The sequence below is a fragment of the Macaca thibetana genome, chromosome 8 (genome assembly GCF_024542745.1).
Source record: "Macaca thibetana thibetana isolate TM-01 chromosome 8, ASM2454274v1, whole genome shotgun sequence".
NCBI classification, from domain to species: Eukaryota; Metazoa; Chordata; class Mammalia; order Primates; family Cercopithecidae; genus Macaca; species Macaca thibetana.
In genome coordinates, this window is record NC_065585.1 from 37,968,441 (window position 1) to 37,974,440 (window position 6,000).

The window sequence follows — 6,000 nt, forward strand, 5'->3', positions numbered from 1 at the left end:
TTACTATAAACCATTTCATCCTATGACACCATCATGTGTGCATTGTTAGTATACCCTTTATATATAGGAGAAAACTGAAGGACAGAGAAGGTAAAGAACTGCCCAAGGAGATGCAGCCACAAAGTGGTGCTGGGAGTTAAACTCAGCAGTGTAACCCAAAGTTGCACTGCCCATTTTTATAGCCACTAGCCACATATGGCTATTGAGCACTTGAGATGCAGTTCATCCAGATTGAGATGTATTGTAATGGAAAATGCACACCAGATTAAGAAGTCTGACCATATTTTGAAAATGATGTCAAATATCCCATTAATAATTTTATATTGATTACATATTGAAATATCCATTTCTGGAATGTATTGGGCTAAATAAAATATGTTACTAAAATCAATTTTATCCATTTCTTCTCACACTTTTTGATGTAGAGACTAGAGTACTTTAAATTACACATATGGCATGCAATCTACCTCTATTGTGCAGAAATAACTGTCCAGAGAGCAAACTTACAGATACATATCCTCACAGCATCAGTGATCATACTAAATGCGCTAGGCATCCTACAATTGACCCTTAAACAACATGGATTTGAACTGTGCAGGTCCACCCACAGGCTGACTTTCTTCTGCCTCTGCCACCCCTAAGACAGCAAGACCAAGCCCTTCTCCTCCTTGTCCTACTCCTCAGCCTATGTAACATAAAGACAACAAGGATAAAGCCCTTCATGAAGATATGCTTCCACATAATGAATAGTAAATGTATTTCTCTTTCTTATGACTTTCCTAATAACATTTTCTTTTCTCTAGATTTCTTTACTGTAAAACTGGAGTATATCATACATATAGCACACAGAACGTGTGTTAATCGACTGTGTTATCTATAAGGCTTCTGGTCAGTAGGCTATTAGTAATTAGCTTTTAGGGGAGTCAAAGTTCTATGTGGATTTTTGCCACACAAGGGGTCATTGTCCCTGCATTGTTCAACATCAACTGTAGTTCATTTAGGCTCTAAATAACCCTAAAAAGAAGGTATTAGCACTTCCGTTTTACCAATGAAGCAATCCAGATGCAGTCCATTAAGGCACTTATCAATGACCACACAGTGAATAAACTTTGGTCTCATGATCCCTGATCCAGTGTGCTTCACTCTGAAGTCATGTAAAATTCTTATAATCTATAACCAGGCTATAGGGATTCTGTAATTCTTTTAATATTTTATGCTTTCTAGCATTCCAAGCAAGCCTTAATAAAGCTGTTAAGTCTTCCAGAGGAAGAGCTTTACAAGAACAGTTTTAAAATATTCTTATCAACTTAACATATTATATCAATTCACACTGGATTATAATCCCCTTACTCCTTTCTTCTTTCTGTGAAGAAACTTCTGGTTCAATCCCTAAAACACATACCTTCCTTTAGCAATTCTTGAAAAACAAATTAAAATACCTTTCTTATATTAATTTTATGTGTAAATGTTATTAAATATGAACATCAGCCTATAATCTTTCTGTACTGAATATTCACTAAAGATGGAAAGAAGTTTCATATAACCTTATATAACAGAAATTGGGAAAAAGAATAATAATTTTTGACTACATAAGCCTTTATTACATATAACATAAAATGACTGCATTTTATAATTTTAGGAAGTTCTACTATTCTGCAAGGCCGTACTTTTACCTTACATCTTTCACCATTTGAAATGACTTCAAATGATGCTCCATTTCTATCTGTTCTTTGCCTGTAGGAGTGTGTCCATTAGAAGGATGGCTCTGGGATGCTGGAGGTCTGAGAACTGGCCAGAAATGTATTTCAGCAACAATTATTCTAAATATGATCCTCAAACATAAATGTCTCCCCCCCAACCCAAGTCCTATATACTTGCACATTTGGGTCCCACTGTCTGGAATGCTTTACATTTTATACCCTGTGTCCAAGGCTGTTGGGAATCTTTATAAAATCATTTCAGACTTTGCTGAAACATCCCTTCTTCTATTATCCTTTCCCCAGTTCCCAGTAACCTCAACAGGATGCCCATGAGTCTATGATACTTTAAAATCCTTATTGGAGTACCCAGTACAGGATCTGTTTATGATTTGTGACTGTCTTTCTTTCTCAGTAGAACATGAGCTCCTGAGAGCAGGAACTTTCTTTTTAATTTATTGTCATATTCTTTAAATTTAGTGTAAAAGCCCAACCTTGTCGAACATTGTACAGCAAATATTTGTTGAATCTCATCATTTCCTCTCTCTCCCTTGCACTCTGTATTCCAGTCCTGTTGAACTTTCATTTCGTCCTGTTGATTTGATTCTTTCTCGTCCCTATGCCTTGTGTATTATGTATGTGTATATGATATTTATATTATCATGTGATATTACAGGCAGTACTGCCTGCAGTACTCCCTCCATGTACCCGCTCCTTCTTTCAGCCAGCCAACTCCTCATTCTTTATTCTTCTTCTGAAAGGTTTTCCTGACTTTTGAGGGAAATAGATGTTCCTTCTCTATGTCCTCACTACTCCTTGCACTATCCCCAACATCATACTCTGTGCACCTTTCTGGAAACAAGAAACCTGAAGGCAGAGGCCAGGTCAGGTTTGCTTACCACTGTATCCTCTGTACCTGGGACACTGTGTGACATGAAGTGGTTGTTCAATAAATATTTCTTGAATAAATAGTTGAATAAATTTTATTCAAACACAGGCTTGTCATTTTTACACCCCATTTTGCACTTCCATCTGTGTTCGGTATACCGTTTAGAAATACTTGGAAAGATAGTATAGTATAAGGGAACTTTAGGTTCCAAATATAACATAATTAGAAATGTTTTCCTAGGGAGTTTATTTTACAGTGACAGGAGCCGGTAGCTGTCGATGTGGAGAAGCCTGTATGGATGCACAGGCAGAGTAAAGCTTGGAAACAGCGACCATGCTGGTGTAGCTTCTCGTCTTGTGTTTCCCTTGATATTGATTAGTGGTATCACCATCATACTCAGCTACCCAAACCAGAACCTGAGAGTCAGGTACACTTCTCCTTTCTCTACCTCCTGATCCACCTTCACAGCAAATCACCAGGTCCTCCTGATTTTACCCCTTGAACGATTCTCAAACACACCCCTTCCTCTCCTATCCAGGTCCTCATAATCTGCTACCTGCATAATTGCAATATCCCCTAACTGTTCTCAAGGCTCTAGCTTTGTTCTTCTCAACCTCATCTTCCCATTGCTACAAAGGTGAGCATTTAGAATTGGAATATGGCACTCCTCTTCTTAAATCATTTCAGTGGGTGGTTCCTTGTCACCTTGAGCATTAAATCCATTCTCTCAGCATGGCAAAACAAGGACCTCCACCATCTGGTCCCTACCAACCCATATAATCTCTTCTTGGATTTAAAATTCTAATAAATGTGAAATATAATTTCCCCCATAATCCATGAGATTTCACGCATCTATGCTTTTGTTCATCTTGCTGTATCTTTCTTACATGCCTTCTCTTATAGCCTCTTGTATAATTATTACTAACTCCTTAAGACTCACATGGACAGTCATCTTATTCAGAAAGTTTTGTCTAAATTCCATGTTTGGCTTAATATCTTTCCTCTGGATGACAATAATATCCTGTATATACCTTTGTCTCTACTTTGAGATGACTGTCCAGTGGTCTCAAAATTTTTATCATGTTCTTAATCAATAACATTACTGAATATGCACCTCAATATATATTTATTTGTTTATGTATGCAGGTATATATTTATGTGTGCATAAATTTAGATATATACTCCTCTATTAATTATGTATTGTGTATTTTAAGGTTTATGTAAATAGACATTGTAAGCACCAGATAAAGGTAAAATGACAACATTTAAGGCAATTTGAAATGTCTTAATGCATTGAAAAACACACTTTTCTATACAGTCAGTAATGCTCTTTACAGAAAGTCATGTACCTTGATTGGTTTGTTAATTAGGATATACCTATTTAAAAGATTCAGAAAGCCCGTACCAGAAAAAATTGATAAGTTGGACTTAATCAAAATTAAAAACTTCTACTCAGCAAAAACACATACACACACAAAAAGAAACAAACTGGAAAAAGGGATTTGTATTTCAAATAGATAACTCTTAAAATGAAAAGATTTAAAAACAACATCAAACACCTTTTGAAAAATAGAGAAAAGACTTAGACAATTCACAAAGTAGGATACAGAAAAAGCCAAAAAGCACAGGTAAAAGTGCTCAATAGCATTGCCGTCATGGAAATGGGAATTCAAACCACAGTGAAATACCACTACACCTGCATGGAAAAGAGAAACTAAAAGATGAACAACACCAAAAGCTATAGAGTTTGTGAAACAGATGGAGAGCTTGTGCATTGCTTAGCACATTCTCATGAAGTTAAACATGTACCAACTGTAGCACACACAAGGAAGAACAACATACTTACAGAAAATACAGCTTGTACAAAAATATGTGTTTTATATATAAAATAGGTAAAATGGTAAGCAACCTAAGTGTCTAGCAAATGTGAATATATGTACTTTTTAAAATGTAGTACCACCGAACAATGGAATACTACTCAGCAACAAAAAAGGACTAAACTACTGACAAGTGCACTAAAATAAAAGGGCCTCAAAAACGTTATTCTAAGTGGAAGAAGTCAGTCACATGTGAATACATTCTGTATGAATTTTCTTTATATAAACCTCTAGATAAGGCAAAACTATGGGACAAGAAATAAAAGCAGTGACTCTCTCTGAGGAGTGGGATTGACTGAGAAAGGGTCTGGGAGAATCTTCTAGGATAAATAAATGGTCTCTATGTTGACAAGAATGTGAATTGCGTGAGAATGTGCATTTGGCAAAACATATCTCACTGTAGAGATAAACTCTGTATAAAGCAGTGTTTGGAGGGACCAAAACCAAAACAAATACTTCTATTTTTTAAAAAGTTACCTATAAGGGGCCAGGTGTGGTGGCTCACGCCTGTAATCCCAGCACTTTGGGAGGCCGAGGCGGGCGGATCATGAGGTCAGGAGATCGAGACTATCCTGGCTAATACAGTGAAACCCTGTCTCTACTAATAATACAAAAACATTAGCCAGGCATGGTGGCGGGCGCCTGTAGTCCCAGCTACTCAGGAGGCTGAGGCAGGAGAATAGCGCGAACCCGGGAACAGATATAAAGAGTACCAGAATATAGGACTTCCATGGATATACCTTGTTCTATTGATTTCATTTTGGAACCATGTGATTGTTTTACAGAATTATAATGCAAACTTTATTGAAAAACGAAACTGATACATTGAATGGCAAATGAATTATATGTGTTAACTGTGCATTGCATTGCTGGCTCAACCAAAAAACAGAGAAACTATTTGAATTAATTTTAGAGCACAGTGATTTGACAATATGCTCTGGTGGAATATATGCCAAACGTACTCACAAAATTAGTCATATTGTTGTTGGTATTGTGAATTTTTGTCATCCAGAGACTGCTATGTGTATTTTGTAGGATAAATTACATGAAAAATTATGTTAATGTTTTGGAGACCAGGAGTTTCCGTCTGGATAAAAGGTGCTGCCGATGAAAGATCAATTAGGTTAAATAAAAGCCAAGTCCTGACTCTGAATTAGTATTATCAGTATGGATTCAAGATGCATTTTACTATCTTAAAAAATTCATGCTTTTTCGCAGTTTCTCCTGAAAAGACCTGTGATCAATGACCAACCAATAAGCAAAAAAGAAGCATCTAACATCCAGATTATAATTTCTATTATTTCTCACTAAAAGGAAATAGGACATTTTGGAGAAATGGCTAAACTCAGATCTGAAGGCACCAAAGAAGCATGATGCTATCAAGGCTAGAGGGGGCATGTCAAAAAACTCTGAAATAAGCTTAAAGAGGCCCCCACTCAACAACAATAAAAGATGCAATGGATTAAAAGAAAGAAATTTGCTTGAATTTATTGAAAACAACAAGTATGGTCAATTTATTTTTTAAATACATTGGACA